General features: G+C 41.8%; 1 pseudogene across 1 annotated transcript in view; it reads left to right on the top strand.

Annotated features, from left to right (window-relative positions):
• The window catches only part of LOC150031535 (NADH dehydrogenase [ubiquinone] iron-sulfur protein 2-like), a 58790-nt pseudogene extending 45145 nt beyond the window's left edge, over window positions 1-13645 (top strand). Inside the window, exon 4 of the transcript XR_016525747.1 lies at window positions 1-13645. This exon is cut by the window's left edge and continues 39165 nt beyond it. The product of XR_016525747.1 is annotated as an NADH dehydrogenase [ubiquinone] iron-sulfur protein 2-like (transcript).

Genomic DNA, 13645 nt, shown 5'->3' with positions numbered 1-13645 from the left:
GCAGTACGAATTGCATGGCGCAATTCTGACTACTATAACCACGCTGCCTGTATGAACAAACAAACTTTGCAGAACCGTTTCACCTAATCGATCGTGGTGAAGTCAGCAATGGATTCGGCGGATCATCCACGTCACGAATTGGATGGCTGGCCCAATTCTGACTAGTTCTCCGCACTACTTTTCCGCTGTTATAAAATACTCTTATGCCTATTTAGTGAAAAACTGGCAGGCTCTGGCTACCTTGCGGAGCAAACAAAAGATCCCCAAATCACACTGCCTGTATGAACAAACAAACTTTGTACACTTACGTGAAAAAGATTCAATATTCTATGCCAATAGACTCGTGACATCCATGTACTGAGTCGTCAAATGAGCCACGTTAAGAAAGCCCAAGTTATACGCATTGGCCCACAGGGTGCCCCACCCCAATAGGGCCCGAATGAAAGACCCAAGCCTACATGAACCATCACAAAGAAAGTCCTAAAAATGGTCCAGTTTCGATGAAACCTCGATGAAAGCCCACAGAAGGGCCAAAGCACAACAAGCCTACCCATCATCAAAGCAAGCCCCAATGCAAGAACTCCCTTTATATGAAGTTCTTCCGTACGTCTTGGATGTCCTTGATGCGGGTTCAGTTAGCCGATCGACCATCAATCAACCGACCTTAATGCATTCTGACACCATCTACTAAAATCGGAAAGTGAATTTTGAACTGCCTGAGATCAAACTTCAGCGAAGACTACTCTAGAATCAAATGAAGAATCTTATTCTACGAAATTTCGAGTTCGACTTCACCAATACTTCCCCAACTTTCAAAGTCTTGCCAGGGTCAGAAGTAGCTACGGTAAACTCTAAACTATCTTTCTTCTTTCACTCATAGCTATCTGACTGTGAGGATTCCCCCTTGTATTCCCCATAGGCTAGGAAAGGTTAGTAATAGGCTCAACTACAAGTCTTGGAGCTAGGCAGCTCAGTATGGTATGAAGAAGGAACTCTGCCCTCTCGTCACGCTTGACGACAACCCGCTTTCTATCCCCCGAGCACTCAGTGGATGAAGAGGAAAGCGTATCAGATCAAGCCTTCGAAGCAGCCCATTCCGTCGATGTAGTACAATCAGTTCTTTCTGTCGAGTTCCATTCCTTGATGAAACGGGAAAGAAGGATCCACCTTATTCACAACAACAGCACTTCTTCCACGAATAGGTGTTCGCCATGGGGAAGTAAAATATGAGGAAGTCATTTAATCAAATCAGCACGAGGATATCTAGAACGGCTGGAAGACTTGTGGTGGTCCCTACCTAAGAAGCCCACCCTCCTTCAAATCCAGATCGGAAAATAGCGTTGATTGAGATGCAGCTCTTTGATCTCCACTTGGGTCTGCAGTTTCACTCGTTGCCGAAGACCTTGAAGCTGCTCTACCTTTCGGCATTGCAAAAAACTTTTTACAAAGCAGAGTGAAAGGTACCACATCTCTTTATGGGCAGAGGGCGGGCATAGAACAGAGCTTCAAGCTGGCATTACATCGATCCAGGTCTCAAAATCCTATAGATAGGGACAGATTGACAGCAAACAGAGATGAGGAGACGGTGTCAAGTGTAATCATTGACTGAGCTGGACCAGGAACATCAATTAGAGCTCTTTCTTCTTTCCCCTAGCTACAATACAAGAAGAAAACTTCATCCAGCGGGGAAGAGCCATAGCGGGAGAAACCTCCCTTGCTGCTGCCAAGTTGATTGATGTAGTTGCTTATCCTTCAATCCCATCTGTCTATTAGTGAAGGCTCCATCCCATCTTTCGAAGCTCGTGGAAATAAAGTAAAGGACTTATGCTTAGTTAAGACTACGTTTCTTTTATTAAGCTAGCCGAGGAATTCTATTCAATAGTAGCGGCTCTTGACTATTTGCATCTTTCTCTTAGTTGGCACTACCTGGCACTTTCCTCATTAAGAACCTAACAAGAGCACTCGTAAAGGCCGACAAATGGATGGTAAGAGTCTCCGTCTTTCAAGCAGCAATGAGAGCTGCAGTTAGTTAGTTCCTGCACCTCGAAAGGGAGCGAAGTGAGTCCCGAATCAAAAAAAAAGAGAATTTGGAACTTTTAGGAGAATGTGGCTAGAATAGAGATCGCTAGCTTCAACTCACTCTCAGCAGCAGTCTTCAAGTATAGGGGGACTCGATCGGTTCATCCAGGGCAGCATGCCTTTCCCTAGTTTTAGAGCTAGGTAATGCTAATGAAATTCCATTTGGCGACTGTAGCGAAGGTTTTGTTTTGGAGATTCACAAGACAATAAGATCTCCGATTTCGTGCCGGTCAGCTAGTAGGCTTTTTTCTAACTTCACTAGAAGAGCAGATGTAGGCCTTACGACTGAACTATTGAGAGTCTCCACCCGCATCAAAATGGAATTTGATTCTCAATTTAGGAGTAAATAGGAAAGGGCTTTTTGCCAAGTTTCAGAGGGGGGGCAGTGGCTATTACACTTTCTTTCTAAAAAGGTTTGAAGAGATCTGACTCTAAAGGGAAGGAAGTACAGATTCAATCCTCTCGGATTAAGAAAGAAGTTCTCAATGCTGAAATCAAACTCTACTGGCCATTTCATCGATAGCTCAAAGAATTCTTTGTTGACCTCTTTATCTCGAGTATTGTAAATCTTTGAATCTTTCTTCTTCTCCTCTTGGTTTTGCTTTAATAGAATCTATTCGATTGGAAGAAAAGCGCACCTTGACTCATGCACTCATGAACTCATATGCACTCCTAAACAGCCGTCGGGAACAAGCGAGAAAAGAGAAGTCTACCTTTTAAACTAATGGCATCCCTTTTCTTGCTTACTTCGCTAGCAAGGTCTTCCCGATTGTCATCAAACAAAAAGGGGTTGGACCAGACCAGCTAAGAGATAGATTCGAGATTCCAGATGTGACTGCTGTTACAGGACAAAAGACCGGGAAAAGGAAAATCGATATTTACAGGAAAGAGGGATTCGTGTCGTGGACAGCTCAACCGAAGAGAGCAGATGAGCCTTTTCCACCCTTTGCAGAAGCAGGAAATCGATCTTTTGAATTCGCTTTTAGCAATCGAGATGGCGAAGTCTTTGATCTTCGAGTCGATTCTCATCATGCCAAATCGAGCGAACAATCACGTATATAACGGGATATGTATGCGACTATAGACATTTGGATGGGATCTTTTCGAAAGGAAGGTTTTTTTTTAGTGATGATGAACTGATCCCTAAGTCTGATAGCGCGCGCAGAAACTCCGTTTTGAAGCACAGGCGGTGGCGTTGAAATGAGGGGATCGAGAATTCACCTGATGCAATGGATGCCTGATGGGACAAAAAAAAGAAGCGATACGCGCAGTATCTCGATAAGGTCAAAGAGCAAGACGGTTTACGGCAGGGGTTTTTTATTGTAGTCTGTGGAAGCCAGACTTCTAGGGACAAAGGCATTTATTTATCCATCAAGGGATCGAGCTATGACAGATCTTGCTCTGGCTGAGCCTACCGAGACGGACCCGACACGTGCTGTTTGAAGGCCTGTCCCTATCTATGTGGGTTTGATCGTCATGGATGGTCTTCGTCACAGGAGAAATTCCAATTCCCAGGCAAAGATTACAGGTCGAAGTAAAAGCACCAGGGAGAGGGCCTATCACGACTTTTCTTCCCATACCAACAAGCACAGCAGAGAGAGATTCACTACCATTGAAAAAGAGACTGTAAAGCTATGGACGTGGATTCGGGAAGCTTGTTCATCCCCAGGTAGCGAACACAGACCAGAAGAGCTTGACTGCCATGGATGAACAGCCACCGCCGATACAGGTTCAGTTACAGGTGTACACCAGTGGGAACTAGCAGTTGGGATTGAGACAAGAAAGGCCAAGCACCTTTCTCTTCCTTTATTTACAGAAAGCTGGTACATCCATTCTATGCTATTGCTGAACCAGTTTTCCTCAGATCTCGTTACTAGGAAAGTAGATCCACTAATCCATGCAGTGAATCTATCTCTCTTTCTTTGACATTTACATCTTTATCCGGACCGATGGAACTATCAAATTAACATGTCTTTGAAGAGGGAAGGAAAACAACCATGACGTTATATACAACGACTTTTGTTCGGAGGGACACGGAACCATCTTCTCACGAGAGGAAGGGACAATTTCCCCGATTGAGGAATTCTAACGCTCCTTCATCGATACCCTAGAGCTGTCTATTCCTTATATATGTTGCCTCTTTGGGCGTATGGGCCTGTTGGGTCGTATATGGGAACAGTCTTTATTCACGAGTGACTAGTTCGTGTGTCCTTTGGGAGGACCATGCATCCGCTCCAAATGCATCCCATAGCCTATCTTTCATCAGCATCCGTTACTGATCCAGGCGTACTTCCTTCTATCTCGATAAAAACCCTTCTTTCCTCTTTTTTTGATATGGGGAGAATTCATTTGAAAGCTGAAAGCAAGCATTCCAGTCCTCAACTCAATAAAGTAGCTCGGCTAAGAGAGAGAAGACAAAGAAAACGACTTTCTTTTTTCATATATATGGAGATCAAATTTCAGCAATTTCAATCTTCGTCACCGAGTTCAAATCCCTGGATACCCAAAAGACGCTGTTTTAGCAAGAAGTCCGATTTCAATCATCATCTACGAGGGAAATTGACTTGACGCCCAAAAAGACGGGGTTTTTTCAACTTTCACAATCTCGATGTCTGTCTACGAGCGGAAATACGTTGATACCCATTTTGACGGGGTTTCCTCAAAAATGCAATCCAAAATGACAGTCTACGAAAGAAAAGTCAGTTATGCCCAAAATCACGGGAAAATGAAAGTGGAATGATTTCAATTGTTCACACCTCTGTCCTAAATCAAAGTTGCAAAGCAAGTGAGAGCTAGGTAACATCCGTCAGCTAGGGCGACGGCGGGGCAAGGAATACAAAACGAGGGGTGGATCCAAGGAGGGGGGGAAGACAGGCAGGGATATGTCTTATTGAGTGAGGTTCTTTCATTCTTCTTCGATTTATAGAAAAGTTCTTGTAGCCGGGGGGGGGCAGCATCTATAGCTAATGCACTGATTCGAAAGAGAAATGGCCTTATCCGGGAAGAAGCTAGTTCATCATGCTGATGTCGGGAAGAAACTTTTCTCTCCCCGATTTCGATTTACTCCCATCCCATAACCAGCGCATGCTTTCAATCGATATTGAGGCAGGTGAGTCATGATAATGCCATGCAGGGGCGGGGGAAAAAGCGAAACCAATAATAGAAGAGGAGCGGAAAGCCACTCGAACTTTCCTCTTTTCTTATCTCTTGCAAGTGACCAGTTCCCTGAGGTTTTCAATTCTTTGACTGCCGGTTACAGATATAGTTCTCTTTGCTCTAGGCACACGAAGAGGACCATTCATTCTAAATCAAAGTCTCGTCCATTGTCAAAATAATTAACTAGGGTCAATATGCCTTTTTGAGGGCGGAAGAGTGCATACGAGCGGTCAAGCAAGAGGTCTAGGTCAATCCTAATCTTTTTTGATTTGAGTTTTAAGCTAAGCGAAAATAGAAGTTAATAAAGAAAAGACAAAGACAGCTTGGAAGGCCGGATAATGGAATCAATAGGTTTTTTTAGGCTGCTATTCTATTCCAGCGTCAGTCTATAGTGCAACCAGCCAGCTGAAGTTTCAGTTTGAGTTGCTTTGCCCTCTATTTTAGTAAGCCCTGCAAGTTTTTTTACACCCCCTTCCATCTCGGTTCCTGCCAGTTCTGATTCACTTCTTTCTCTTGCTTTTGCCTCTGCTTGCGATCCAGTTTCAGTTGGAATAGCTTTTCTTGGGGAGATTTCCTTCTCTTCTATTTAGGAATATTGGATGCCCGGTCTTTCTAATCTTTATAATCAATGTTTTCATCCAATCCAGTCTTACTTAAACCCTTAACAACAAGCCGTTGGGCGTGACCTTCTCCTTGTTGAATGTCTATCCTTTTGGTTTGGAATACCTCTTTCTTCTCTCTATCGTCCACATTGGCATCTTTCTGTTCAACTCCCATGCTTTCTATTGGTCAAGAACCAAGATTCGGGATAGCGAAAAACTCGCTACTTGCCCTCCTTAAACAAAACTTTCTTTTTACTGTATCACATCGCGTCTTGCTTCAGGATGATCAGTCTACCCCTTATTTTGACTCTTTATCTCTAACCTTTTTTCTTTGCCTGAGTAAAGAAAAGAGTTGCTTTCATTACAGAAAGAAGACTGAAAACCCTAAAAGAGTGCTTAGTCCTTAGGTTTTTATCCCGATTGCTTCCCAGAGGGAGTAGGAAAGGTAGCGGTTCGACTTCTAATATGCTAAAAGGCTTTCTTTAATCACCTACGCTCAAGGGGAAATCCTTGAATTACTCCCGTAAGAGTAGAGGCAGAGAATGAATTTCCGTAGGGTTAAAGAGATCAGTCCTAGCTGCTTTCGTTCGTGAACTCTCAACTGGGAAATTGTTAAGAGAAGAAGTATCAACGAGATCGGTAGTATATTCGTTATAAAAAGATTCTGATTCATTCCCTTCAGCTCCAAGAAATAATATACTTCACTAACGCATTAGTTCCGTTGCTTGATGTGAGTATTGAACAGGGTATAGATAATTCGAGAGAAAATTCAGATGCCAGGGTGGATCCTACTCCGTATTTACCAGCGAAAAGGGGCACCCAGATATAGATATGCAATTTCCTTTGGCTTTGTCACGAGCTGGATTTGAACCAACTTCTTGTAGCAAAAGACAGTCCCAGCGAACTACCTTTCATTCTGATCGTGACTGAAAAAAGAAAGAAGAGAAAGAAGCGACTCTCCGGTCGTTCCCTTTTTCTTATTTCACCTATTTTCCCTTGATTCTGTTACAAGGATGAATGAAACTTCTCGTACGAATTAGCTCATTGATTCTTCCTCTTTCTCTTTCTTCGATAATTACATATCTTGAAGCTCCTCCCCCTATTGGTCGAGCGGCTTCGCTCCTCGTAAACTAGTCCGAACGAATGCTTAGTTTGCCTTTCTGAACAAGGGGAAAGAACTGCAACTCAATCATTTCTTATTCTTCCTCTTTCTCTTTCTTCGGAAATTGAAGATTGAAAGGAAACCCAATTGAACATCTTTAGCTCGTAAACTCTTTCTCTATTACCGCAATTTCTCATTCTCAGGGGGTCAGATGAAATGGAACAACTCATTCTCCCTATTTGGAGAGCTGCTTCGCTCCTCGTAAACCTTGATTCTTCCTCTTTCTGTTACTTTTACCTTTATCTCTTTCTGATTCCTATTTTACCTTTTTCTTCTGAAACATTCCTGTAAAGCTCATTTACTTATCCCTCTCGGTAAAGCTGCTTCGCTAGTCTTTACCTCTTCTAAAGTAATATCTTTACCTCTTCTCAAGTAATAAAAGACAGGGTCGAGCGAGAACTGAGAATTGATTCACAGCGGACGGATGAAAGAAAGAGAGAAAGAAGCTACTCCTCGGCCTTGATGATGAATTTACCTTTCTCTTCTGTTCTGGTATTTCATCCATCGGTTGTTCAATCAGTCATTCCCTGTATCAGATGAAATTCCTCAACTTCTGACACTTATCGTACTTATTCCAACTAGCAACTCAATCATTTCTTCTTTCACAAGGAATGCAACTTGATCTTGACCTCAGATTCATGAAACTGATCATTTCTTCTCCTCTCCCTATTGGTTGGTCGTTCCCTGCAACTCAATCATTGAAGATTCGGGCTCAGATTCATGAAACTGATCATTTGACCTCTTCTCAAGTAAGAAAAGATAGAATGGAAAGGAAAGGGTCGAGCTGATTCAATTCCCCAACTTCTCATTGTCTCCGTCACTCTTTCTCAGGTTTACTTTATAATCTCTGAACCCTTTGTTGAATTGAGTAAGAGAAGAAAAGGGAAGGAGAAGTATCTTCTTCGGTGGATCCCTCTTGTTCCTGTTTAGTCCCCTTCGTTTCGGAAGTGGTTTCTATTTCTACATCTGTTTCTTCCTCGCTTTCCCCCCTTTCCTCCGTTTCTTAGGTTTCTTTCAGTTTCTTAGTAACAATGGGTGACGGTATTCTGCCTAAATAGTAGACACAGGTAATAAATAAGAGAATACTAAAGATTCGAGCCATAGAATTTCTCAATTCTGAGACAAGGTACTTATTAGATCTAATAAGTACATTAGATCTAATAGAATTATTTTGCTGTATCCAGACTAATATCAATCCAACCCATTTCATGAATAAAATGTGACCAATTAACCAACCAACAAAACTACTTGTTACAAATAACATCTTGTTGTTGCATCGAAACATAGAAATGTTGACTAATCTGACTAACATTGAACTTGGTAAAATGAAATGGTTGAATAATTGAAAAATGAGATTATTCAGGAATACACATTGAATGCTAAGATTACGCATTGAGTTTCTGGTAGTAGATCCATAATCAAAAAAGTGTTTGTGATTGTTCCAGAAGAAATGAAACAAAAGATACGGTAGAGCTAGGACAGTTATTGTATGAGGTCTACCCAATGCTAGATGCGGAGGCGCATAATAGATCGATATGAAATGAGCTGTCCCGTAATAAAACCTGTAGTTGCCGTTGGTATTCTCGACGAAGCCTATATATATACCCACATAAAGTGGGGAGACCCCTTAAAGCAACAAGCGAGAATGGCTAGGTTGATAGCTGGGTTAAAGAAAAGGCGAGTATGAAAAGACGTATCGCGTAACCGTCCCTGTAAGCAGCTGAATTCTTTCTTGATCTATGAACCGACTTGTCTCATTGATACTACTAGGAATTGAATCATTATGGTGGCAAGGAAAAGGGAATGGAAAGGTTGCTCAATCAGGAATTCCCTGACTCTTGATCTAGCTTCTTCCCTGCAACTTAGAGTACTTATTTATTATCGTATTATAAGAAAAGTGCTTTCTTTCTTCTTCAAGGTTGTTAGTTGATCGAGAAACCTCCGCCCAAAGGTGCTTTTTTGAAAGCCGGTCACCGGTAGGCTAAGAACTCTATCAATAGGTTGAGGAAAGCTAGAACTCAGAAGATTTAGTAGGGGAGGATTTTGAGTTTGGTTTGATGATATTATTTAAACGGTGAAGGATCGAGTCCATGCCAGACAAATCCAACATTCGAAAGACGACAATCACAGCATCACGACTCGAAGAACATCACTTGAGGGAGTGAACCCTATGAGATCGATAGACAACCCGTAAAAGGAAGACAAGCAGCAGCGGCTACTGCTTGTCCGGGATCACTGGGACTATTTGATGGTCTGTAACCCAATGACTTGTTCTCGTGAATCAGAATATGTCAGTGTTCCGTTAACCGCTCTTTTCTCACTACCCTGGAAGAAAAGCTTTTTTGCTAGAATCTGGTGTGGTTGAGCTAGTGCTTCATACCTTACTGGACGAAGAAGGAAAGGCAATGAATAGAAGGACTATTCCCAGTTAATAGGAAAGAGTATAGATTTTATTGAATCAGCTACAGGTCTCAGGTTCAAATGAGAAATGGGCAGCAATACCTGTCATTCTTAGGATAAGCAGTCTCTGCTTTAACAGGTACTGCTGTGAGTGAGGGAGTAAGGATCAGATGTCACGTCAAAAGTTTTAGATAGTAAATGAAATGGCAGAGTTGCCTTGTGTTGTGAAAAGCATCATCGAGAATTCTATAATCACACCCGGCGAAATAAGGTTTTACCTAAGGACGGTTGCTACTCGAATGCCTAACCTACTCATGTTAGCGAAACTGGAACTGGGATAGCGTCGGGTCATTCTATTGTTTCAGAACTAGGCTTTCTTTCGGTGGAGAAAGAGAGAGATGAGGAGTCAAGTGATCCCAGTCATTAGTCCTATGATCCTAGTTTCGTTTTCTTTTAATTGGCTATAGGTCACGAACGGGAAAAGAGGCTTTCTAATTCTTTAGCAGTCTGGAGGCATACTCCCTTTTCCTGATGATCTTTGGGTCAGGTTGGATCCATTTCTAGGTCAAGGGGCCTATGCCCTCCAGCATAGAAAAAAACCTTCATAGGACAGAGAAAACTCTCGTACTTCTCCAAACACGATCCAAAGTTCCGATGATCTCAAGTCCCTCTCTCGTGATAGGTAGAGAATCCGACCTTTCCTTGACCTTAATTGATGGCGTAGCTGGAAAGCCACCCCCAATCATATTGCTAAGTTCTAGATTTACGCTAGGCACAGAAGTGAAGAGTTCCGAGTCTACTTGAGAGCGATGTAAATGAGTGATTTCGTACATTACATTAAAGGTAGGTTGGGGGAGTTTCGTGCATGATCACGAATTGAAAGATGGGAACACGTTGATCTTCTTCATTGATGCGGCCTCAAAAATCAGTGTGCTTGTCTTCCTAGCGAAATTTCTTTTTCATTACACTGTGCATGTCCTCCAAAAGAATATTTCTCAATATATCACTAATGAAAGTCTTGTGAGGAAAGCAAGTGTTATGACTACAAAGACGGCCACTTGCATCTCTTATTGGTATGTTGCAAAAACGATTGATCAAATCAACAAGTTGTGGATTATTCATAATCGTTTTGATTTGATCAATCAGTCTTTCTGTGGGAACAGTTATACAAGAACATGAGCAATCTAGTATAAGAAGTTCTTCCACCCCCCTCCACTCTTGGATTCTTGAGTGGTAAGGAGCAACTGAATCTAATCCTTTAATATTATATGTGGAGAAACAAGAATCACAAAAATATGAAGATGCTGCTAATATTTCAATTAATAAAGCCCCTAGAGCACCAATGACAACATGGTCCTCAAGAACAGTTGGTTCCATAGAAAATGAAGAAGGTGTCCGGTCATCATCCCTATATTGAATAACTAAATGTAGTGGTGAAAGAAAAGGAGTAACTACCAAAAAGCAGAGAATTTTGTATGGATAGAAGGCCTACTTCAGAGAGGTAATTGTTGTCAGAAGTCTTAAATACAGAATGTACTTCATTGAGTTTAAAAACTAATGAATAAAGAGAATATTCTTTGTTACTACAATAAGTCCTAGTTGTTTGATGTAATATAAGCTTTGATTCATTTTTGGTTTTGTATTCATTTGATATTTCAATGAAAATTCCATGTGGGGAAACAGACTCAGTTAGCGCAAGAACTAGGATGATGGTCCCAACCAATATTGAACATGTTTTTTGATTCAAAACAGGTTTAGGATTGATATTGAGAGGATCAAAAGAGTTGAGGGGAAAGAGATCCCTTGCTGTTTGATTGAGTGGCTCACCGCATGGGCATGGGCTATTCACAGTAGGATGTAAAGAGCAAACATGAGTTAGGTAGGTATCAGAAAGCACGTTTCTTAATAATTGAAAATCCGGGGATGTCCACGCAAATGGATGCTCATTCAGTGGAAGGGGGACACGAATACACATAATACCAATAAATAATACAAATCACAATAACAAAGCGTAGGTCCCGGATATATGCATAATTTAATGCATCTGAGAGCTTAAAGCTCCGTATTCTCTCACTCTTGCGGAATACATCCGCTAGACTGAGTTTCCGATTCAATCTACCTTCTAGTGGTAACCGATCACCTTCAATTGGTATAGTGAATCGATTACCATCAATCTTGAGCGGAAAGCAATCTTTCCCTGTCAAAGGTACCCATGGAGCTAGGGTATATTCAACCCTTGTGGATTCATCATAATTGTAGATAAAGGTATTGCTCCCCAGGGCTTTAGCCTTCATTACAGAGCTTCGTAGCTCCGTCTTATATTCGGGGTTCCCCAATAAATCCCTCATACGGAGGAGACTGGGCCCTGATCCACTAAGTTTGTACCATAGAGGAACATTCGAATGACGTCGTATCACTGGTTTCTGTGATGTTAAAGAAAGTAAAAACGAATTCATATTCAAATACAAAATACACACCTCTTCGGGCCTATTGATCAAACTTCCCAAAGAACTTCTTCTGCTCCTCCTCCGAATAGGGAAAGATACCCTATAAATCATCGTTGGTCCTTTTACACACAGTAGATTCTCACAATCCTGGTGGCAGCTTACCAGTTGTGATAAACAATGATACCATTAGACCTAAACTCAGAACATTCTGCTCGATTCCACTAGCATTCATAGTTATCTCAGTAAAAGGATACTGATGTTCAAAGGCAGAGAGTACCAATGCCGAAACATCGTTAGGTGTACCTAATGAAAAATCCCGAAAGTACGGGGTATGTATAAGATCATAAGGTTTCATGGTGAACATTGGGTGATCAATTGGTAGTTGATTCACTAAGCCTGGTATAAAGCTATACCAGACAGCACAGCCAAGACCTAAAATTGACGCAACAAAGATACGAAAAAAATATCCATTATATTATAATGGCTTATTACATCAATAACTTGACTTTGATCAAGGTGATTAAAAACATCTGACACAGAAGTTCCAAAGAACATAATTGATTGATAATCCGTGATGGCAAGTAGTTCTTTACTTAAAGAATCTAACCTAGCCAAGTCTAAAAGAGATAAATCAAAACTATGAGTCAAATAAGGACCCGGATCTGGTAATCGATAATGAAATTCCAGGCCTTTCATATACTCATGGTATGACTCGGCTCCCTGGACCGTAGCAACCAATACTTCCCACCGGGTTTTCCTATTTCGGGACTATATGCAAGATGCAAATGCATGCAATGCTTAGGTGTAGTGAGGTGGTGTGTGCTTATTGAAAATAGGTGAACCCTAAGTTTCTACATATTCTATTTTGAACAAAGGAAACAAGAACAATGGGAATGTTGGTTCATTTTCAAGTCAAGCTATTGAGAAGCCAAAAACCATAGATTTGAGGCTTCTATTCCCCAGTGGAGTCGCCAGCAGTAGCGCCCGCATTTTGTTTGGCACCGCTTGCCACATCATCACGACTTTGGCCACAAAGCCCTATCAAAAGAGGAGAAAAAGGGGTTTAGAGTCGCCACCTAGGCATAGGGCCTTAGGACTCAAGAATTTGACTCCGAGTCTACGAACCATTGGTCCGGGTAAGGCCTTCCTTTATATATTCCAGTATAGTAGCGGGGCGTTAGCGCAGGCAAGAAAACGGAAGAAGCAAGTCATTCATTTTACTGAAAAAAGTCAGTCATTCAGAATTTCGTATTACATAAATATGTGACGATTTTTCTTTAAGTAAGAGATTGGCCATCGCCCAAAGGCGGCTCATTGAGCCGGTCATCGGTTGCTAAGAGCCTTTCCTCACTTTAGAAGAAAAGCCACTTGATTTATTAGTAAGGGGACGAATATTCGTTGTATATCTATATTGGACTTTCGATTTAGCGTTGTTTTTTTTCAGTATATATAATCCAATGTTCAGTGAGATGACTTTCCTACTGACGGAATCGCTTGAATTAGTTGAAGGAAAGGAGGTGGCTGGTCTCACTGGAGAGGAGAGTTTTGACAGCGAGGGAGGCAGGGGTGCGTGCGTCTGCTGGTATCGTATATAAGAGAAAGGCTGCATTTAGGAGTGATCTTTCCCTCTTCTTCAAGCCAGTGGTGATCTCACTTTCGAAAGAGAGTCTCGACGTGCTTAGTAGCGCGTAAACAGAACACGTAGCTCCATAGCGGAACTAGTCACTGGCTACAGGTTTCTTTCCTACCGGACCGGAGGCAGCCGAGAATGTTATGTCAAAAAAAAGGACCAACGACGA

This window comes from Benincasa hispida, unplaced genomic scaffold, assembly GCF_027475165.1.
Source record: "Benincasa hispida cultivar pf3 unplaced genomic scaffold, pf3_genome.v1.1 HicScf1166, whole genome shotgun sequence".
Lineage (NCBI taxonomy): Eukaryota > Viridiplantae > Streptophyta > Magnoliopsida > Cucurbitales > Cucurbitaceae > Benincasa > Benincasa hispida.
Note: the sequence above shows the minus strand (reverse complement) of the source record. Positions and strands in the feature narration are given on the sequence as shown.